This window comes from Pleurodeles waltl, chromosome 2_1 (genome assembly GCF_031143425.1).
Source record: "Pleurodeles waltl isolate 20211129_DDA chromosome 2_1, aPleWal1.hap1.20221129, whole genome shotgun sequence".
In the NCBI taxonomy this organism is placed as follows: domain Eukaryota; kingdom Metazoa; phylum Chordata; class Amphibia; order Caudata; family Salamandridae; genus Pleurodeles; species Pleurodeles waltl.
The window spans coordinates 448,301,235-448,325,778 of NC_090438.1; positions in this window are offsets into that span (position 1 = coordinate 448,301,235).

The window sequence follows — 24,544 nt, forward strand, 5'->3', positions numbered from 1 at the left end:
CACGACGTCATTTGCAGCTGCCAAGGCTTGCTGGCATCCTTCCTCCAAGATCTTTATGCATCTTGAAGCTCCACCCCCAGCACTCCTTCTGGGGATGCACTGCCCCCTGAGTGGTTCTCTGGCGGCGTGGGAGCCTTTCTCATAGTGCTGCATGGGCCTCTTCTACAAATGTTCTCTCCCCATCCTGTGCAACTCCTGTTGGTGCTGCCTGGTCTTCTGTGGGCTCTCTGTGTTGCTGAGGGCCCTCTCTAGTCCCCCTCCTGGGTAGAGTCCACTTGGTCCTTCCTGGTCTCTGGCAGTGCAGCTCCATTTTCTGTGAGCCTTGCGTGTGGCAAGGCTTGTTCGCGGACTCAGTCAATGCTAACCTGACTGCAATCCTCCATCCAGCATGGGACATCACCTTCACCCTCCAGGTACCCAACTTCCTTTTTTTTGGTGCAGTGCTGGCTTTTCTTCTTCACCAGTGGTTCACCTTTTGCACCTTCATCCGGGTTGGTAGGGGCTCCTGCCCTTCCTGGACTCTTGTGTGCTTCTTGAACTTGGTCCTCTCCTTCCACAGGTCTGTGGTCCAGGAATCCACTGTTGGTGTTTTGCAGTCTCTTCTGGGCTTTACAATATTCTTCTTTACTTCTCTGTGTGTGCTCTGGAAAATTTACTGTGATTTACTCCTGTTTTCCTGGTCGCTGGGGTGGATCGTGGTACTTACCTTTGGGCTTTCCTAGTAGTCCGGCTCCCCTCTACACACTACACTTGCCTGGGGGGGAGGAGGGTACTTTCACATTCTACTTTCTTAGTATATGGTTTGAGCTCATCCAGGCTAATTTCTAACTATTGTGATTTTCACTATTTGCACTGTTGTCTAACTGTTTGTATGCCTATTTCTGCATACCACTGTATGTAATTTGTGTATTACTTAATTCCTAAGGGAGTATAGTCTCTGGTATTTTTGGTATTTGTGTCAACAAAATAAAGTACCTTTATATTTGTAACACTGAGTGTTTTCTTTCATGTGTGTAAGTAGTAAGTGTGACTACAGTGGTATTGCATGAGCTTTGCGTGTCTCCTAGATAAGCTTCTCAAGAGCCTGCCTTCTAGACACTGACTACACTAGACTAATAAGGGATATCTGGATCTTGTATAAGGTGTAAGTCCCATAGGTACCCACCACACACCAGGCCAGTCTCCTACAATGAGAAGCAACATCCCTACCCACACATCAGACATGGCAAGCATGGCATCTGTCTCTGGAGGAATCCCAGGGGCAAAGTATAAGTGATGCTAACATAGCTGGTATACTAACCATGATGCAAGCCTACAGTTAGGTCACACTTACAAACCTACACATAGGTGTTTATGAATTACCACAACTGCGCCAAATAAGTTTATTGCCACAGATGAAGTCCCCAAGCACCCTGGCCTCATGTGTTAAATCCTTCATATCTACCTCAGGTACACCTGATAAACTCCAACAGTGAGGCATGAATTTTGATTTCAGGATACACATGATGCTGACACACTGCTGCCTGGCCCATAGCTGTGAGTGGACAACCATTGCCTATATATCATAAGCACAAAAGTATACCATGGACAAAATGTGTGACAAGTTTCTACTGTCAAGAGATCAGCATGGCAATCACATTCTTACATCTGATATCAACATAAGAGTTCCAGTGAAAATGTAGCAAATTCATACTGGCATCCAACATGCATAATATCAATTCTGATGGGATAGCACACATGTCAATGTACATCCCTCACTTACCAAAGGGAAATACCTTTAAACAGGTGTAAAGATGTTAGCTATGTATGTCATGTGACCACTACATCACATAATGCTGTGACACCTCAGAAACTAACAAACACTGGGGAGGAATTGCCCCTGCCTGACTTGAAATCACATATAGATATACCCCCTGATGTATAGCAGGGGACAGAGTGCAAGAACTTACCCATCTTTCTACTGCGACATTAGGGAGTAGTGATCTGGGGTGGCAACTAACACCCACTAGGGTAGTAAAAGCAGATTACTGGAACAGAAAACAAAGTAATATGTGCTCTATTCTGTGCTGTAGGACTGAGGGGTCCCCATAGTTGAGTGTCATGTCTCAAAACAAAATAATTGTGCACATCTGCTGCCAATAGGTGACCCGTGTACACCAATGTAAGCACAGGAGATCTGTGACAGATGACACTTTCTACATTGTCAGAGCTAACATTCTGTCCCTCACTCAATGACCTGCTAAAGGGGCAAACATGAGTTATGTCTGTACTTACCCCCAGGTGGCTGCTGTGCTGCCCTCAAACACCCATCCATCTCTGGACAGACAACCCCCAAGATGAGGGCCATTACGGGGGTCATGGTCTGATGGTCACCCCATCCTCATGGGAGGACAGCCTCAGCCGGGGCCTCTGCGATCTTCTGGGCCCAGTGTCTCAGATCCTCCCACCTCTTCCCACAGTGGGCGCCCCACCAGGCTGTGAACCCCCAGTGTCTGCACCTTCTTGGCGATTACAAGCAAAATCCCCTTCTTCTGATGAGCATTGACCTGCATGGATGCCAAATACAAGAAAGAAAATCATGTCCACAAGTCCAACACAAGAACAGGCAGAGTTGAGTACAAGTCAGTACAACAAGCCAATGACAACCTGTATTGACCATCCTGTCCACCTATGGCACATAGCAGACATTGGATAGGGGGACAATACTGCTATTATTTATCACAAGGGTTTCCTTTAGCCCCTGCATTGACAAGGAACTAGAGCAGTGTGCTTTGTGTGACATCTGTCACAGCTCTCCACCATGCCCCCAATGCCATGAAATGGTATGTACTTGGCATAGGCTGAAGTCAATGAACCTCAGAAGTGAGACATCATTTTTAACCTTCCCTTGCTGTTTATGCGTACAGGCTGTGGCTACAGGCACACACTTGTAGTGGAAAACCTATTCAATTACAGTCAAGATGGCAATATGTACAGAAAGTAGCACTTGAAAGGCAATTTCCTCTGCAGGCAGACCAGACAAATCAATGCAAACTACCACGTTTCAAAAGGTTAGATGTACTACAACACTTCATGTACCCCATAGCCATTTCCCAATGGCTGTCAATGTGCAGAGCATAGGGCCATGGAGTGTCATTAGCTGACTTCAGTAAAACACTGCAACAATGCCAGATGTGGCCACAGGTGTATGTGCAGATACAGAAAGTATGGTGAAAAACTGGCAAACAACATGCATCAACACCCCCTGCTCTCATTTTAGTATATATGACAACACATCAAGCACATCTGATTATGGGATTTACCTGGTGATACCTGTCATGACACCTCAGCTAACCATGTGCAACAGTCACAGGATGGGTCAAGGTACACTCATTGCACACTCTCCACAATGTTTCAGAACTCTAAACCTGTCATTTCACATAGTTACATGCCAAGGAACTCAACCATTTATGCACACTCAGAGTACCTACAGGGCTTTGAGGACACAGTCTGACATATTAGCCATAAGCTTAGGCTAACTAAATCAAAGCTTAGAAACATATGTGTACATGGGGATCTTACCTGTCCCTTTGGTGCACTATAGAGCTGTTCATACAGGGGTAGGACCTCCTCCACAAGCTTCTCCAGCTCTTCTGGTGAGAAGGCAGGGGTCCTATCACCTGTAGGATGTGGCATGATATCTCCCAGAGGCAGTACACAGCAGATCAAGTTGTGGAGGTCTTGCTGGCAGCAGTGTCAAGAGTCAAGTGAGAGATTAATCAGGAGATGGTGGTCACGTACACGACTGTCACCATTGGTGAACATTGCCATTGGCCCAAGGCTGCCACAGACAGCAATGTATTCCATTGGCAATGTCTTCTATGGTAGCATCCACCTACCACCAGGATGACTTCTGCCGGAAGTTGTTTCCTATTGTCCAGTGGAGTAGGTCAGGCCGCCGCCATTTTAAAGCCTTTTAATGGCTGGATAAGTTACTTTTTGATGCGTCACAATGTGGGAACATTTCTACTGCATAATCTTGAGTGCTGGCATTGTTCAAAGATGTATATTTGTCCTGATTGAAGGAACATGTTGTCCATGTTGTCCTGCTAAGTTTAAGAAACTTTGGTGGCACGGTCCCCACCCTCTCTGCCCATGGGCAAGAATGTTTTTGGGGCTTTTATTCACAGGCATTGTTTGATGTCAGTATCACATACACTCTCTGATGCACCAGTTCATACATATACATATCTTAATCGTGGCAAGGGGATTGTATGAAACTAATGTGCAACTTTTACCAGTGGTATATGTGGTGTATCATGTTTTCACTTCATCAAATGGCATGTCACAATTTTTATGTGACATACGTAGTGTCACTTACAAGGGACAAAGGCCCGTATTTATACTTTTTGACGCTAAACTGCGCTAACGCAGTTTAGCGTCAAAAAAATTTGCGCCGGCTAACGCCATTCTGAAGCACCATGCAGGCGCCGTATTTATTGAATGGCGTTAGCCGGCGCAGTCAGACCGGCGCTGCCTGGTGTGCGTGGAAAATAACCACGTACACCAGGCAGCGCCGGCGTTGGGTAAAATGGCGCTAGGGCGTCTTAAAAATGGTGCAATTCAGGTTGACGCAAAAAATCGCCTCCACCCGATTTGCGCCATTTTTAACGACGCCCAGACGCCATTTACATGACTCCTGTCTTAGTAAAGACAGGAGTCATGCCCCCTTGCCCAATGGCTTATGTCCCCTGGGCATGGTCATTGGGCATTGAGGCATGTAGGGGGGCACAAATCAGGCCCCCCTATGCCAAAAAAAAAACATAACAAAAATAAAAATTTATACTTACCTGAACTTACCTGAATGTCCCTGGGATGGGTCCCTCCAGCCTTGGGTGTCCTCCTGGGGTGGGCAAGGGTGGCAGGGGGGGTCCCTGGGGGCATGGGAGGGCAGCTGTGGGCTCATTTTGAGCCCACAGGTCCCTTAACGCCTGCCCTGACCCAGGCGCTAAAATCCGGCGCAAATGCGGGGTTTTTTGGTCCACCCGCTCCCGGGCGTGATTTTTGCCCGGGAGTATAAATACGACGCATTTGCGTCGCAGTCATTTTTTGGGACGGGAACGCCTACCTTGCATCTCATTAACGCAAGGAAGGCGTTCACGCAAACAAATGACGCTCTTTACTCATAGTCTAACGCCAAAGTATAAATATGGCGTTAGTTTTGCGCCGAATTTGCGTCTAAAAAAACGACGCAAATTTGGCGCAAACAGAGTATAAATATGCCCCAAAATGAGTGATTGACATATCGTCTTAGTTTCTCTCACATAGTTACCCTAGAATGAGAAAGGTCAAACACCCTCCTGTGTACCGTCTGCTTGCGGACTTGCAGACCATGGAAAATAAACATGTCATACAAACTTGCTGGCTGGATAGGCAGACAATCAAGAATCTCCGTCATCCGTTGGAGCCAGATCTGATGCCTGCCATCAGTCATCCAAATAACCTACCACCCACTGTACAAGTCATGTCAGTGCTGCACTTCCTGGCCACAGCTTCCTTACAAAATACAGTGGCCCTAACTGCAGGGATGTCCCAGCCTATGTTCCGTCTGGCCTTGAAGGATGTAATGTCTGCAATGTTCAAACACCTGGACAGCTACATCTGATTTCCCCAAAGTAAGGATTTGGCCTGTGTGAAGGCAAAGTTCCATGGATTGGAACACATCCCACCTGTAGTAGGAGCCATTGGTGGTACACATGTAGCATTGGTTCCCCCACATAGCAATGAACAGGTCTATCAGAATAGGAAGAACTACCACTCCATAAATGTCCAAGTAGTCTGTTTGTTGAAACTCTACATTCCCCAAGTATGTGCACAGTACCCAGGTTCAGTCCATGATGCCTTCATCATGTGGAAATGCGCTATCCCACAGCTAATGACACAACAGTACCTTGAGAGGGCCTCGCTGGTTGAATACATAACAAATGTCATGTGTGTTTGTATGCTATGTCTGCTGCCAAATGTGATGATGCCTAGACTCATGTTTGCACACATGTCGCAATTCCTTAAGGGGAGTCTGCCTACCCAGACCGTCTGTGGTTGTTGACAACAGTGAGGAACCCAACCACACCAGGGGAAATCTGCTTCAACAAGGCCCATGGAAGGACACGGCGAGTCATGTAGCGGGCTTTTTGGTTCCTGAAGGCAAGATTCTGCAGCATCAATAAGTCTGTTGGAGCCCTCCGCTACTCACCCGCTAAAGTGTGTTAGATCATTGTGGCCTGCTGCATGCTCCACAACCTTGCCCTGCGGAAACAGATCCCATACATCACAGATGAAGGGGATTTAGCAGTTCCATTGGGTGAGAATGCAGAAATGTCAAGTGATGATAACAGTGATGAGGATGAAGGTGGATACATGTGTGCAGATCTCATCAATCAGTGCTTCCCCTGAGTATAAGTATGTGATGGTCTGTAATTTCACTGACTCCGTGGGGTAGTATGGGGGTCAGGATTGTTTGAGAAGGGTCTCAGTATGAGATCAGACAGGTCATTTGATGCTTTTCAGTATACAGCTCAGGTTTTCAGGCAAGCTTAGACTTGGGGTTGTAGCTATTGTGAGGATTTCCTTCATTTGAGGCAGTCAAAATGCACAATCTGTGAAACAGCAATATTTTGAACAGACTTTTCTGGCTCATGTAAGCATCAGGCTGCCTAAACTGTTGGTTTTCCAGTTTTTCCTTCCGAGTCTCTTCACAATGCCATCCTCATGTGGAGATTTCGGAGTTGGAGTCCTGGAGGTTTCAGGATTTTGGCTGTCTTTTGGCAGTCCTGGATGTTCAACCCGGAGGTGGTTTTTTGGAGGCCGCCACCATGCCGGTCTGGCAGTCAGACCGACAAAGTCATAATGAGGCCTAGGTTTTTTGCTATTTGAACAGCAAAGTATTTAAGCACAGATACTAACACACCCACTCACAGATGCACTCAGACACTCATTCATACACTCATACGCACCCACTCGCAGACTCACTCAAGCACTCATGCACCCACTCACAGACCTACTTAGACACTCATGCACCAACTCAAAGACCTACTCAGACATTCATGCACCCACTCACAGACCCACTCAGACACTCATGCACCTACTCATAGACCGACTCAGGCTCACACACCAACTCATAGACCCACTCAGAGACTCATGCACTCACTCACAGACATACTCAGAAGCTCATTCACTCACTCACAGATGCAATCAGAGACTTGTGAACCCACTAACAGAACTACTCAGACTCTGACACAGTCACTTACAGACCCACTCAGAAACTCACACTTTCACTCACAGACCCACTTAGACACTCATGTGCCCACTTACAGACCCACTCAGACATTCATGCACCCTCCGAAAGACACACTCAGACTCTCACTCATCCACTCACAGACCCATACAACACAGACACACCCATTCACAGAGACACTGTCACCCCCATTCTCACACCCAGAGACTCCCCCCACACCTACTATCACACCCAGGCAGACACTCTCACACCCACATAGGCCCTCTGACACCCAGACACTCTCACACCTACTTTCACACCCAGAGACACCCTTTCACACCTATTCTTACAACTGAAGGCCGTGCACGTTGGGGGTTGGGTGGTTATGGGAGTTGGCCGCAGGGCCTAGAAATAAGACAGGCCCTACAGACATTCCCTACCATATATGGTGGCTGATTGTGGGGGTTGGCTGTAGTACCTGGCCACAGCCCTCACTGTGCACGACCATTGTTCATGAGTAGGGATGGGTCGTTAAAGGGAGTGGGCGGCCAGGGCCTGTGGCCAAGCTCCACTGCGAATGGCCAAAGGACATGTGCAGCGGTGGTTGGATTAACATACAGTAGTTAACATTACTTTGCTTAAAAAAAAAACATAGAAATTCACTGAAAAAACAAATGTTACAGAGAATTATAGTTAGGAAATAGAGTTAAAAGAAACATAGAAATTTACTGAACAAAAAACAAAGGTTACAGGAACGTTAAGGTTAGGAAATTAATTTGAAAAAACATAGAAATTCAATTCAATTAAAAAACAAAGGTAACAGGAATGTTATAAATAGGCTATGAATTACTAACACAAAACAAGAGAAATTCAGTGGTTATAGCTGGAGTTATTTCAAGTAGTTATAATTCGCACCCTAAGGTAAATGTATTTCATGCCTTTTCCTTACACTACTAATTACCCAGATATTGCAGCACTTATGACAACTTTAATAACATCTGCAGGAGGCTGGCCTGGTTTGTAGTGGATACCAAAGGTATCTGACACCTTATAACAGGTCCAGTTATCCCTTATTGGTGAAATGTAGTTGGTGTCTAGAAGCCCAACCTTCTAGGGGTAGCTGTAGCTGAGCAGCCAAGGCTTATCTAGGAGATATGCAACGCTCTTGCAATACCACTGTAGTCACACAGTACTATCTACAATAGTATGATAGTACTTACACACATGAAAAAAAATGCAACCCTTGAGGTAAATCCCGCTTTCTGCCGTGCTGAAGACTGCCAACATACCGTTGGGGCATGCGGAATACTGCTACAGGTATTATGACCCACATCTCAGAATCCGCCACAATACAGACACCCACACAAGTCTGCCACACCAAAGGTCAGTGATAAACTGGTGATACCAAAACCCACACCGTCACGCCAACAAGAATACGCCCACACTATCACGACCCATGAATCAACGCGGCGGTCTTTCAACTGCGGTTATCCATTGGCGATGCACACCGCTGCGCTCAAAATACACACACATTTACAAAACACAACCACATTGGACAATTTGAAATGCACACACCTGATCCACATACACACTCCACACCGACACACCCACACCACTATAAAACACACACCCACATTACCCGCAAACCCTTACAACGTAAAATTCGAAGAAGGCCAGAGAGAGAGATTAGCTAACACAACAGCAGCATCCACAGACACACAACACCGTCACTTATACAACATCCACGCACCTCAAACAACACACACCAACACATCCCCCCACACATCACAACAGACAGGACCACACATCACCCACACCACATCATGGCACCTCAAAGACACCCCAGGTTTTCAGAGGAGGATCTCAGGGTCATGGTGGAGGAAATCATCCAGGTAGAGCCACAGCTATTCGGATCACATGTGCAGCAGACATTCATTGCAAGGAAGATGGAGCAATGGCAGATAATCGTCAACAAGGTCAACAAAGTGGGACAGCATCCAAGAACACGGGATGACATCAGGAAGAGGTGGAATGACCTATGGGGGAAGGTACGTTCTGTGGTATCAAGACACCAGATTGCTGTACAGAGGACTGGCTGTGGACCCCCACCTCCTCCCCCACAACTAATAACATTGGAGTAGCAAGTCTTGGCAATAATGCATCCTGAGGGCCTCGCAGGAGTAGCAGGAGGACTGGACTCTGGTAAGTCATATCTTAACTACTTTATCCCCCCACCCCACCTGCATGCCAGCACATACCCCCACCCTTACCCTCACCCCATCACACCATCATCTCCATATGTCCCACTATCACAACCCACACATCTCAATACCCAAGGCCCTGCATGCAACACCTATGCATGGATCACTGTCACCAAAGCATGGCCAGTACAGAAACCCACACAGACCCCAAACCAGCTATCACAAAAGGGCTAACACAATGATGCAAGCACAGGAGTAGAGAGTACCTCACCCAATGCACATAAAGGGAAACACAGATACTATAACTATGCATTTACACCCCAATAGGACCCCTACCCAACTTCACCAGACAGGAGGTGCCAGACATGTCCAGTCCCCCCACAGAAGAGGCCCACAGTGATGACAGCAGCTCTGCACGCCTGGATCAAGATGACCAGCCCGGCCCATCAGGGACCTCCGGACAGTCGGTTCCCCTGACACAGTCCCAACCCACCACTGAACCTCCCCCCTCAGGAAACACGGCCACAGCACCCACCCAGCGGGCCCATCCCTCTGTCCCCAGGACACGTCAATCAGCAGTGTGTCCACCACTACAGGGAACCCAGGCAAACCCACCAACCCAAGACAATCAGGGAACTGGAGTCAGTGGCAGTGGGCACACGGTTCAGGGGACAGAGGCACAGGATAACAGGGAAGCTTGGAGGACTGCTGTGCGACAGGGGGAGGACAGGCCCAGGGAACCGACACTCCATGAGGCACTCTCCAACATCATGGGAGCTTACCACCAATCCCAGGAGACCATGGGCACGGTACTGGCCAAGTTTCAGGAGCGCTAGTGGCTGCAGGAGGAACACTACCTGGGGATCAGGGAGGACTTGAAGTCCATTGACACCACCCTGGTCACCATTGCAGGGCTGCTGGCAGACATTGTCAATACCATGAGGGACACAGTGGCACACAAACGAGCCCCTGACACTAGCCTGGACAATGAACAGCCCTCCACCTCTGCCGGCGCTAGTGGACAGGAGGCCCCGCCACAGAACCAACAGGCCACCAGCACCCGACCCCCTGCAGAAGGAGAACCAGCCCACAAACGGTCCCTGAGATCCAGGAACAAGACAGAGAACATTGCCAAGACCCCCGCCAGGAAATAAGACACTCCTGAATGTCACCCTTCTGTCCCACTTTGTCACCCTGCCCACCTTAAACTGCCATAGCTCCAATTCCTACGCCCCATTGGACAATGCACCTGTGAGACCAAGAGACTGGACTCTGCCATGGACATTCCTCCACCATCACCCCAGCCCATTTCACATGACCCTCCACTTATTTGCACAGAAATAAACACCCTTGAATCACAAAACAATCTGGAGTCAGTCTGTGGTTTCACAAATGTGTAATTGCAACATTTCTGGAATATAGCAATGTCAATGTACTTGTTCACATACCAATGTTACACAAGCGTAGGCCAGGAGTAAACATAGCGGAGGGCACAAATGGGGACCCAGATCTGTGAAATGGAAAGCCAAAGTGACAAGTCAGGGTCCATACACGGAGTTCAAAAGGCAGACTTCTGCTAGGTCTCACAATAGTATGATATGTGGGATGCAGTTCCATCTTCTTACCTGTGTCTCACTGGAAGTATTGCATGATGATGTTGTTTTGGTTGTCTACATCTTCTTCTTCTGCCTGCTCTTCTTCACTGTCCACAGGCTCCACAGCTGCCACAAGACCAACATCATGCCCATCCTCCTGCAGAAAAGGCATCTGGCGTCGCAAAGCCAGGTTGTGTAACATACAGCATGCCACGGTGATCTGGTACACCTTCTTCGGTGAGTAGTATAGGGATCCACGTGTCAGATGGAGGCACCGGAATCTAGCCTTCAGGAGGCTGATGGTGCGCTCGATTATTCTCCTAGTTCACCCATGTGCCTCATTGTAGCGTTCCTCTGCCCTTGTCCTACGATTCCTTACTGGGGTCAGTAGCCATGACAGGTTGGGGTAACGAGAGTCACCTGCAAATATAGAGGGACAACTGTTAGACATACTCCAAACATGAGGGAAGATCCCATACCCAGAGAGCAAATGAAACTGTGTGGGAACTTTAGGCTCACATATTAGCCACACCCAGAGCCTCTGGAATTGCCCAATCACATAAGGGATGCTGCTATTTTTCAAAATATAAGTGTCATGCACTGAGCCAGGATACTTGGCATTCACATAGGAGATGTACTGGTCTGCCAAACACACCATCTGCACATTCATGGAATGGTAGCTTTTCCGGTTTCTGTACACCTGTTCATTCCTGGGGGGGGACAAATGCCACAATGTACCATCAATGGCACCAATGATGTTGGGGATATGTCCCAGGGCATAGAAGTCACCTTTCACTGTGGACAAATCCTCCACTTGAGGGAAAACAATGTAGCTGCGCATGTGTTTCAGCAGGGCAGATAACACTCTGGACAACACATTAGAGAACATTGGCTGGGACATCCCTGATGTCATGGCCACTGTTGTTTGAAAAGACCCACTGGCCAGGAAATGGAGTACAGACAGAACCTGCACTAGAGGGGGGATTCCTGTGGGATGGCGGATAGCTGAAATCAGGTCTAGCTCCAACTGGGCACACAGTTCCAGGATTGTTCCACGATCAAGTCTATATGTGAAAATGATGTGTCTCTCTTCCATTGTTGACAGGTCCACCAGGGGTCTGTACACCGGAGGATGCCGCCATCTCATCACCTGCCCCTGCAGAAGTGCCCTATGGAGGAGAACAGCGAGCAGAGGGTCATCCAACACTTAGATATCACAATGTGTTATTAGTTAAAACGTTGGAAAATTGCAATGTGCTGGTATCTGTCTGTATACCAGGCCTAAATAGGCGTGACACCGTTTTTTTCCATGCCATGTGGCCCCCTGAAATGGCGGCTGTCTGAACTGTAAGGTGGGACAAAGGGCAATGAGGTAACTGCGCTGGCGTTGTACACCGTTGCCGTGGGCGGTCGAAGACCGCGGCCCAATTCAGCATTGGTTAACATTGGGCCCTATGGGTCCAAGTAGCCAAAGACGATGTACGCCGGCGGTGACAGTACGCACCACCGCAGACGTGGCCACCATTTTCTTACTGTTCCCTCACTTGATACCTGACCTTCAACAGTAGAGGACCTACACTGCAAGTGCTGCTGTGACCTGTGTCTGGAAGCGACAATGGCTAAATTGTCTGGGGAAAGGGCCCCTACAGCTACATCGTGTTTCCCCAGGTGGAGGATTTGCCCACAGTGAAAGGTGACTTTTATGCCCTGGGACATATCCACAACATCATTGCTGCCATTGATGGTACACATGTGGCATTTGCCTCCCCCCGCAGGAATGAACAGGTGTACAGAAACCATAAAAGCTATCATTCCATGAATGTGCAGATGGTGTGTTTGGCAGACCAGTACATCTCCCATGTGAATGCCAAGTATCCAGGCTCTGTGCATGACGCTTACATTTTGAGGAATAGCAGCACCCCTTATGTTATGGGGCAACTCCTGAGGCACCGTGTGTGGCTAATAGGTGAGCCCAAGGTCCCAACACAGTTGACATAGGTGTATTGGTATGGGGTTGTCCCTGAGGGTTAGAGTCTGTCTAATAGTTGTCCCTCGACATTTGCAGGTGACTCTGGTTACCCCAACCTGTCATGGCTACTGACCCCAGTGAGGAATCCCAGGACAAGGGCAGAGGAACGCCACAATGAGGCACATGGGCGAACTAGGAGGATTAGAGAATGCACATTCGGCCTCCTGAAGGCCAGATTCTGGTGCCTCCATCTTACAGGTGGCTCCCTATACTACTCACCGAAGAAGGTGTGCCAGATAATCGTGGCCTGTTATGTGGTGTACAACCTGGCTTTGCGACGCCAGGTGCCTTTTCTGCAGGAGGATGGGCCAGATGGTGGTCTTGTGGCAGCTGTGGAGCCTGTCGACAGTGAAGAAGAGGAGGCAGAAGAAGAAGATGTTGACAACCAAAACAACATCATCATGCAATATTTCCAGTGAGACACAGGTAAGAAGATGTAACTGCTTCCGACATCTCATAATATTGTTGGAGCTAGCATAAGTCTGTCATTTTCACTCAGTGTATGGACCCTGACTTGTTCCTTTGCCTTTCCATTTCACAGTTCTGGGTCCCACTTTGTGCCCTCTGCTATGTTTACTGCTGGCCTACAGCTGTGTTACATTGGTATGTGAACAAGTACATTGACATTGCTATATTCCAGAGGTTTTGCAATTACACATTAGTGAAAGCACAGACAGACTCCAGATTGTTTTGTGATTCAAGTGTGTTTATTTCTGTGCTAATAAGTGATGGTGGAGAAATGTCCATGGCAGAGTCCAGTCTATTTGTTTCACAGATGCATTGTCCAATGGGGCATAGGAAGTGGAGCAATGGCAGTTTAAGATGGACAGGGTGACAAAGTGGGACAGAAGGGACACATTCAGGGGGCTCTTATTTCCTGGCGGGGGTCTTGACAATGTTCTCTGTCGTGTTCCTGGATCTCAGGGACCGTTTGCGGGGTGGTTCTCCTTCTGCAGGGGTGGGGTGCTGGTGGCCTGTTATTCCCGTGGAGGTGCCTCCTGTCCACTAGCGCCGGCAGAGGTGGAGGGCTGTTCATCATCCAGGCTAGTGTCAGGGGCCCGTTGGTGTGCCAATGTGTCCCTCCTGGTGTTGACAAGGTCTGCCAGCACCCCTGTATGGTGACCAGGGTGGTGTTGATGGACTTCAAGTCCTCCCTGATCCCCAGGTAGTGTTCCTCCTACAGCCGCTGGGTCTCCTGAAACTTGGCCAGTACCGTGCCCATGGTCTCATGGGAATGGTGGTAAGATCCCATGATGTTGGAGGGTGCCTCGTGGTGAGTGGGTTCCGTGGGCCTGTACTCCCCCGGTCACACAGCATTCCTCCCAGCTTCCCTGTTATCCTGTGCCTCTGTCCCCTGAACTGTGTGCCCACTGCCACTGCCCCAGGTCCCTGATCGTCCTGTGTTAGTGGGGTTTCCTGGGCTCTCTGTAGTGGTGGACACACTGCTGATTGACGTGTCCTGGGGACAGAGGGATGGGCCCGCTGGGTGGGTGCTGTGTTGGTGTTTCCTGAGGGGGGAGGGTCTGTGGTGGCTTGTGACAGTGGTGGGGGAACCGACTGTCTCGAGGTCCCTGATGGGCCGGGCTGGTCATCTTGATCCAGGTGTGCAGAGCTGCTGTCGTCCCTGTGGGCCTCTTCTGTGGGGGGACTGGATTGTCTGGCCCCTCCTGTCCGATGACGTTAAGTAGGGGTCTTGTTGGGGTGTGAATGCATAATGTTTGCATCTGTGTGTGCCATCTTGTGAAATGGGTAAGTTAACCTCTACTCCTGTGCTTGCATTATTGCTGTGGCCCTTGTGTGATTGGTGATTTTGGGGCTTGATTAAATCCCTCTACTGGATATGCTTTGGTGATGGGTGTCAATGCATTGGTGTTACATGCAGGGCTTGATTTTGGGATCTGTGGGTTGTGTTAGTGGGATATCTGTGGGTTGTTGGGGTGATGGGTGTGAGGGTGGGAGTATGTGATGGCATACAGGTGGGGTGGGGGGATAAAGTAGTAAAGATTTTCCTTATCATAGTCCATTCCTCCTGCTACTCCTGCAAGGCCCTCAGGAAGCAGTATTGCCAAGACTTGCTCCTCCCATGTTGTTAGTTGTGGGGAAGGAGGTGGGGGTCCACCGCCAGTCCTCTGTACAGCAATCTGGTGTCTGGATACAACGGAACGTACCTTCCCCCATAGGTCGTTCCACCTCTTTCTGATGTCATCAGGTGTTCTTGGATGCTGTCCCACTGCATTGACCCTGTCGACAATTCTCTACCATAGCTCCATCGTCCTTGCAATGGACATCTGCTGCACCTGTGATCCGAATAGCTGTGGCTCTACCCGGATGATTTCCTCCACCATGACCCTGAGCTCCTCCTCAGAGAACCTGGGGTGTCTTTGAGGTGCCATGATGTGGTGTGGGTGATGTGTGAGGTGCTGTCTGTTGTGATGTGTGAGGGGATGTGTTGGTTTGTGTTGTTTGAGGTGCGTGGATGTTGTATAAGTGATGGTGTTGTGTGTCTGTGGATGCTGGTGTTGTGTTAGCTAATCTCTCTCTCTGGCCTTCTTTGAAATTTAGGTTGTAAAGGTTTGTGGGTGATGTGGGTGTGTGCTTTATATTGGAATGGTGTGTGGGTGTGGTGTGTGTATGTGTGTATGTGTGTCAGGCGTGTGTATTTTGAATTGTCCAATGTGGGGGTGTTTTGTAAATGTGTGTGTATTTTTAGCACAGCAGTGTGTACCGCCAATGGATTACCGCCGTTGAAAGACCGCTGCATTGATTCATGGGTCGTGATACTGTGGGCGTATTCCTGTTGGTGTGACGGTGTAGGTTTTGGTATCGTCAGTTTATCACTGACCTTTGGTGTGGTGGACTTGTGTGGGTGTCTGTATTGTGGCGGATTCCATGCCGTGAGTCATAATACCTGTGGCGGAATTCCGCAGCCGCAACAGTATGCTGGCGGTATTCTGCACGGCGGAAAGCGGGATTTACCACCAGGGTTGTAATGAGGGGCAAAGTCAGTTATGCACCCAAGAAGACAGATGCAGGTTCCTGGTTAGTGCAGTAGATGTCCCACACCGGATTAATGATTGCAGTCTGGTTTGCGTCGCTGGATTCCTCCAACAACCTTGGCACACGCAAAGCTCGCTGTTAGAGGAAAATGGCACTGCCAAGGACCAGGAGGGACATGGTGGCCTCTACCCAGGAGGGAGAGACAGAAGGGGTTCTTAGCAACTCAGAGAGCCCTCAGAAGACCAGGCAGAATGCCTAGGAGTCCCACAGCACGGGGACAAAGAAGGTGCAAATGGAGGCCCATGCTGAATGACAAAAAGGGATCCCATGCTGTCAGAGAACAACTAAGGAAGCTGTGCACCACAGGAAAGAGTGCTGGGGGATGGAGCTGTGCTGTGCATGAAGAACTTCTTGGAAGGTCACACATAATCCTTAGAAACTGCAAATCACACAGTGCAAAGGTGTACTTTCTTGCGTGGGGAGGCAAGCTCCTACCTCCACCCAAGTTGGACAGCTGGACCTTAGGTTCATCGGAACAACATCAGTCTACCACCCGTGTTGCTGGATCCACGGACTTCGTCAGGAGAGGGGACCCAGGCCACCGGTCATCGCTGCAGGGGAGTGCCTGCTGAAGCAGGGATGTGACTCTGTCACTCCACGGGAGATTACTTTGGTTCTTCTGGTGCATTCTGAAAACAGGCAGTCCTCAGAGGATGCATGACCTAGAATCAGTTGCAATTGCTGGCAGGAGCTGAAGATACAATGTTGCAGAAGTCATCTTTGTTTTTTTGTTGCAGGTTGTGGAGTTTCTGGAGGGTTCAGCTGCAGTTCAGTCAGTAGAAGATGAAGTAAAGGATGCAGAGGATTCCTGCTGGAGTCCTTCAATCTGAATCTGAAGACACACCCAGGAGAGAGACCCTAAATATCCCTGAAAGGGAGATTGGTCAGCTACACAGGTAAGCGCCTATCAGGAGAGGGCTCTGACATCACCCGCTGGCACTGGCCACTCAGATGCTCTCAGTGTGCCCTGCCAACCTAGAATCCAAGTTGGCAAAACCCAGGGACACTCTGCAGGAGCTCTAAGCACCACCCCTGGAGAGGTGATGGATAGCGGAGTGGTCACTCCCCTTTCCTTTGTCCAGTTTTGTGCCAGAGCAGAGACTGGGGGTACCTGAACTGGTGTAGACTGGATTATGCAAGGAGGGCACCAAGTGTGTCCTTCAAAGCATTTCAAGTGGCTTACGGAGGCTACCCCTCCCAGGTCTGTGACACCTATTTCCAATGGGAAAGGGTGTAACACCCCTCTTCCAAAGGAAATCCTTTGTTCAGCCTTCCTGGGCATGAGCATTTCAAGCAACAGGAGGGCAGAAACCTGTCTGTGAGTTGGCAGCAGCTGGGGCTGCCTGGAAAACCTCAAAAGGCTGAAATGGCAAAACTGGGGTCCTCTAAGGAGCCCCCCAAGTGCATGGAATCATACAACCAATGCTTGCAAAAGCCTCAGGATATGATTCCAACACGTTTGATACCAAACATGTCTATGTTCGGAGTTACCATTATGTAGCTGGACATAGGTAATGAACTATGTCTAGTACACACGTAAAATAGCGTCCCCGCACTCCCGAAAGTCCGGGACACAGGTACTTTGCACCCTGCCCTGTGGGCTGTAAGGCCTGCCACAGGGGTGACTTATAAGTGACCTGGTGCAGTGAAAAGTGGCATTGAGAGGGTGCCTGTAGCTTTTCACGCACGCTGCAATGACAGTCCTGCAGAATCCTTTGCTTTGGCTCCCTATGGGTGGCAAAATATGTGCTGCGGCCCATAGGGATCCCCTGGAACCTCAAAGCCCTAGATACCTCTGTACCATATACTAGGGACTTATAATAGAGCGCCAGTGCATAACTACTGGGGTCCTGGTCAGCAGGATCCCAGTAGACACAGTCAAACACACTGACAAATGTGCCAAAAGTGGGGATAACTAAGCTAGAAAGATACAATGTTATCCAAATATAGTGCCTGGAAAGGCAAACAATCATGACTCTGTCGTCAGTTGGAGGCAGATCAGATGCCTGTCATTAGCAATCCCAATAGCATACCTCCTATTATTCAAGTCAGGTCAGTCCTACACTTCTTGGCCACTGGGTCCTTTCAAAATACAGTGTCCCTAACTGCAGGGATGCTTCCACCCATGTTCAGTCTTATTTGCAGGCTGCACTGTCTGCATTGTTAAAACACCTAGACAGGTACATCCAATTTCCCCACCGTGAGGATTTGGCCCTTGTGAACGCCAATTTCTATGCTTTGGGACACATTCCTCATGTGTTTGGAGCCATGGATGCCCCCACGTAGCGTTGGTTCTCCCAAGTGACAATGAACAAGTATATGGCAACAGGAAAAACTTCCACTCCATCAATGTCCAAGTGGTCTGTTTGACTGACCTCTACATATCACAAGTTTGTGCAAATATCCTGTGCCTGTCCATGATTCCTACATCATGTAGAACAGCAATACCCAATTGCACAACAATACACAGAGAGGGCATGGCTGGTTGGTATGTCATATACATCAGGTGTGTTTGTACCTTTTTTCTTCTACCACATATGTGGACATCCAAGATTAATGTTTTGATTGGGGTAACTATACCTTACAGGGGACTGTGGATACCCAAACTGTCCTTGGTTATTGATACCAGTGAGGTACCCAGTGATGCAAGGGGAAGTCTGGTTCAATGAGGCCCATGGAAGGACATGGTGTGTGATAGAGTGTACTTTTGGGCTCCTAAAGGCAAGATTTCATAGCATTGACAAGTCTGGAGGAACCCTCCTCTACTCATCCAACAAGGTTTGTCAAATTAGTGGTGCCTGCTGCATGCTCCATAACCTTGCCTTGAGATGTCAGATGCCATTCATACCAGATGAGGGGGAGCCAGCAGATCTGGTGGGTGGAAATGCAGATTTGGCAAGTGAGGATAAGCATGACGAGGATGAAGCTGGGGACATCAGGGCTGATCTCATCAATCAGTACTTCACCTGACTCAAAGTATGTGATGTGATCTTACAAAAGAGATTCTGTGGGGTATTGGTGAGGTAATGGATGCCCCATAATGTTTTTTTACCACCATCAGAGTGCTCAGAAGTGGCTCCAAAGCCAATTACTCAGATATACATGCATACTGTTCTGTAGAGTTGTGTACAAAACTGTTATGCACATAGGCCCTCATTCTGACCCTGGCGGTCGGTGATAAAGCGGCGGCCAAGCCGCCAACAGGCCGGCGGTCTAAAATATGCAATTCTGACCCTGGCGGGAACCGCCAACACAGCCCGCCGTATTAACACTCCGCCCGCCACGGCGGTACAAACAAACAGCGCGGCGGTTCCCGCCAACAGCCAGGCGGCAGACAATGTACCGCCCACCCTATTACGACCCACCAATCCGCCACCTTTTCCGGGGCGGGAGCACCGCCGATAAGAACACGGCGGAAACAGACTACGAACGGGAAAACGCTCACCTCTACGCACTCCACGCGAGATTCCGGCAGTATGGAACCAGAGTTGCAGGTCATCCCCGCACTCCTATACCTGCTCATATACCAGGAGCACGCCCGGCGGCGCGGAAGACATCGGTGAGTACTGCACCTACGACACAGGGGAGGGAAAAGATTACCGGCACACACCCACCCACCCACACCCACTACAACACACACATCAATGCATTCCCACAGATCACTGTCACAACCCACAAACCACCCCCCTCCGAAATAATGCAAAGACCAAAAGAAGAGATCATAAACGGGCAGATATATTGAAATATGTACACCAGTAATCCCAATAAATAAATAAACTATGTACAAAATATATACAGCTACTAAATGTAGTCCAACCACTGTCCGTGGATCACAGGGGTCCTGTACAAAGGGGCAAGGCCCAGTCCCACGACAAGAACTCCACGGAGAGAACACTGCAGGGGCATCAGAAAGAAAATAGGACAGGCACCTCAGGGGGAAGGGAAGGGGGGGCACCTCAGCCACTTGAGTACACGACGCCAGATCCACGAGGGGACTCCATGACCACTGGCCCATCCTGGGGAGAGCAAAGCCACAGTCCATACAGTCCATACAGTGGGTGCCCTGCCCACTGGCCCATCCTGGGGAGAGCAAAGCCACAGTCCAAACAGTCCATACAGTGGGTGGCCTGCCCACTGGGCCATCCTGGGGAGAGCAAAGCCACCGTCCAAACAGTCCATACAGTGGGTGGCCTGCCCACTGGGCCATCCTGGGGAGAGCAAAGCCACAGTCCAAACAGTCCATACAGTGGGTGGCCTGCCCACTGGGCCATCCTGGGGAGAGCAAAGCCACAGTCCATACAGTCCATACAGTGGGTGGCCTGCCCACTGGGCCATCCTGGGGAGAGCAAAGCCACAGTCCATCCAGTCCATAACAGACCCCACTGCCACTGGAGGAGGCAAGTTGGCCAGAGGACATCCTGCAGCCCTGCCCGAGATAGATCCTGCCCTGCCACGTCTGCCAAAGGGCCAGCGGTTCTTGCCTTGAAGGGCCCAGTTCAGCGCTCCTTGCCTTGAAGGGCCCAGTTCAGCGGTTCTTGAGACGGCGGGGCCCAGTTCAGCGGTTCTGGAGACGGCGGGGCCCAGTTCAGCGGTTCTGGAGACGGCGGGGCCCAGTTCAGCGGTTCTTGAGACAGCGGGGCCCAGTTCAGCGGTTCTGGAGACGGCGGGGCCCAGTTCAGCGGTTCTGGAGACGGCGGGGCCCAGTTCAGCGGTTCTGGAGACGGCGGGGCCCAGTTCAGCGCTCCTTGCCTTGAAGGGCCCAGTTCAGCGGTTCTTGAGACGGCGGGGCCCAGCGGAGCGGTTCTTGAGACGGCGGGGCCCAGTTCAGCGGTTCTTGAGACGGCGGGGCCCAGTTCAGCGGTTCTTGAGACGGCGGGGCCCAGTTCAGCGGTTCTGGAGACGGCGGGGCCCAGTTCAGCGGTTCTGGAGACGGCGGGGCCCAGTTCAGCGCTCCTTGCCTTGAAGGGCCCAGTTCAGCGGTTCTTGAGACGGCGGGGCCCAGCGGAGCGGTTCTTGAGACGGCGGGCCCAGTTCAGCGGTTCTTGAGACGGCGGGGCCCAGTTCAGCGGTTCTTGAGACGGCGGGGCCCAGTTCAGCGGTTCTTGAGACGGCGGGGCCCAGTTCAGCGCTCCTTGCCTTGAAGGGCCCAGTTCAGCGGTTCTTGAGACGGCGGGGCCCAGCGGAGCGGTTCTTGAGACGGCGGGGCCCAGTTCAGCGGTTCTTGAGACGGCGGGGCCCAGTTCAGCGGTTCTTGAGACGGCGGGCCCAGTTCAGCGGTTCTGGAGACGGCGGCCGGTCTATGGCCAACTGCTAATTGCCTGGTGGTGCCCTCCTGGGCAGCGGGGATGGTGCTCCTTCAATGCCCACCTGGGCTGTGGGTGGTGGGGCCCTCCTGGCCAGCTGGGCTGGGTCCTCCCTGGGCAGCGGCTATGGGGGTGGTGGGCTCTCCCGGGGCAGCTGTGCCGGGTCCTCCCGGGGCAGCGGCTATGGGGGTTGTGGGCTCCTCCTGGGCAGCAGGCCTGCTGCCTGACCTCTCCGACTTGCTGCCCTTGCCCTCCTTAGTCGTGGGCCTGTGGCCCTTTCCTCCCTTTGGAGCTGTGGCTGGTGACTGTCTCTGGGTGGTGTCCGGGGGGGATGTAGAAGGCGGGCTCCTGCGGCGCCCCTTCCGCCTTCTGCTCCTCTTCCCAGGGGGTGGGCTGGCTGTCCCCTTGCTGCTGGGCGAAGATCCAGACATGCGGGCTGGCGGGCTCCAATACCCCTGCACCCTTGTCAAGGGGGCTGCAGGGCTGGTGGTGGCTGAGGTGCTCTTCTTACCCCGACGAGAAGGAGGGGGGGGCTCAGGGTCAGGAAAGAAGTTAGTAGTGGCGAGGAAGAGCTTCTTGGGACAATGGAGAGTGGTAGGTACAGTGGGAATGGGAGTGGAGGGAGAGGATGTGGTTGTAGGTGAGTCACGTTTGCTGTCTTTGGGTGCAGGTGCAGGAGGGATAGGCTGTCGTGAGGTGGATGGCTGTTGGGTGGGTGGGTGGCTGCGTTTGTGTGGTGTGGAAGAGGGGGTGACAGACACAGTGGGAGAGGACACAGGGGACGTGTAAATGGCAGTAGGGGTGGTGACTGCACGTGTGCGGACTGGAGTGGAGGGTGTGCTGGTGATGGAAACACTGGCTGATGGTGAGGTGAATGGAGGTGTGAGTGTAGACGTCACAGGGAGGGAGGAGGGAGACGAGGAGGTGGGGGTCACAGAGGTGGTAGTGACTGTTGGCATGTCTGCATCGGAATGTTGCGTGTGTGAATGTCTGCGTGATCTGTGGTGCTTATGTTTGGATGAGCTTCTCTTGGGTGTTGAGGTGTGTGCAGGCTGGTCTGATGGTGTGGGTGGGACAGGCAGAGGAACAGGAGACTGGGAGGAGGGAGTTAGTAGAGGGAGGCAGGAGACAGGGACAATGGCTGCCGTCAGTGCTGAGGCCAGAGCCTGGAACGATCGCTGATGGGCAGCCTGACCCGAATGAATGCCCTCCAGGTACGCATTGCTGCGATGAACCTCCCTCTCCACCCCCTGGATGGCATTCAAAAGGGTAGTCTGCCCAACAATGAGCGTTCGGAGGAGGTCAATGACCTCCTCACTGAGGGCAGCGGGGGTAACAGGGGCAGGGCCTGAGGTGCCTGGGGCGAAGGAGATGCCCGGCTTCCTGGCAGAGCGGGCACGGGGCGAACGCTGAGGGGCTGCTGGGAGGGCGGAGATGGTGTGCTGGGTGGCGGCTGTACCTGTAATGGCGGGGGGCACGGATGGTGCCACCCCCGCAAGGGAGCCCCCTTCCGAGGACGTGTCCGTGTCGCTGCAGGGTCCAGTCGTCCCCGTCGTGGAGCTCCCCTCGCCCTCCGTCTCACTGGTCCAGTCAGACTCTGTGGCATGGCCCTCCTGGGCCATGTGAGATGCAGCTCCCTCCTGCCCCGATGCCACTTCTCCTCCGCCTGATGATGCTGATGCACACAAGCACAGAAAGACAAACAAAAAGGGGGGGGGAGAGAGAAATAAAGGGATATTGATTACATGGATCTCCGGTACAGTTAGCGGACATGACAGACACAGATGCCCCCTGCACTAAGTTGCGCACTTGGGGTCCGCTACGCATTCCGTGGAACATGCCCTACACGCCTAGAGTTGACAACTGCACCCATGGATGACACGGCCCAGGGATGGCTGTACTGACAAACTACTGAGGGTGGTGGCTGGGGACACAGGGGCTTACGGGGGTGCCCAGCCTACAGATGTCGCCCTGGCCTAGGGGGACCCCCAGCCCTCCTCCCCTACCCAGACACCTCCACTGCGCGACAACAGAGTAGATAATGCTTGTACTCACCCCCTTGTGTCTGCTGTGCTGCCCTCACGCGCCCATCCAAATCAGGGTAGGCCACCGCCAGGATCCGGAACATCAGGGGGCTCAGTTGACGGCAGGCACCCCGCCTACGTTGGGAGGCCATCCCCAGCAGAGACTCTGCGGTCTTCTTGGTCCCGCGGCGGATGTCCTCCCACCTCTTGCGGTAGTGGGTGCCCCGTCGATGGTGGACCCCCAGGGTCCGGACTTCCTTGGCGATGGCACGCCAAATCCCGATCTTCTCATGGGCGCGGACCTATGTGACACGTACAGGGAGGGAGAAATACCACGTTCAAGTTTGTCAGCATTTTCCTTGCCAGTGGCCCAACGCCCCCCATCCCCGCCAGGCCCCCCGCCATGCCCCCCGCCATGCCCAACATGCCCCCCATCTCCGCCAGGCCCCCCGCCATGCCCCCCGCCAGGCCCAACATGCCCCCCATCTCCGCCAGGCCCCCCGCCATGCCCCCCGCCAGGCCCAACATGCCCCCCATCCCCGCCATGCCCCCCGCCAGGCCCAACATGCCCCCCATCCCCGCCATGCCCCCCGCCATGCCCAACATGCCCCCCATCCCCGCCAGGCCCCCCGCCATGCCCCCCGCCATGCCCAACATGCCCCCCATCCCCACCAGGCCCCCCGCCATGCCCCCCGCCAGGCCCAACATGCCCCCCATCCCCGCCATGCCCCCCGCCATGCCCAACATGCCCCCCATCCCCGCCATGCCCCCCGCCATGCCCCCCGCCAGGCCCAACATGCCCCCCATCCCCGCCAGGCCCCCCGCCAGGCCCCCAAGCCAGCCAGTGGCCCCAAATCCAGATTGAATTAAACTCACTTGTTGGTCTGGAGGACCGTAGAGTAGCGCATACTGGGGGAGGACCCCATCCACAAGTTTCTCCAACTCCTCTCCAGTGAAGGCAGGGGCCCTTTCCCCAGGTGCAGCAGCCATTGTCCCTTCCAGACCGAGGTCACAGCAACACTTGCAGTATAGGTCCTCTCCTGTGAAAGTTCAAGTCGCAAGTGGATAAGTAGATAGAAAATG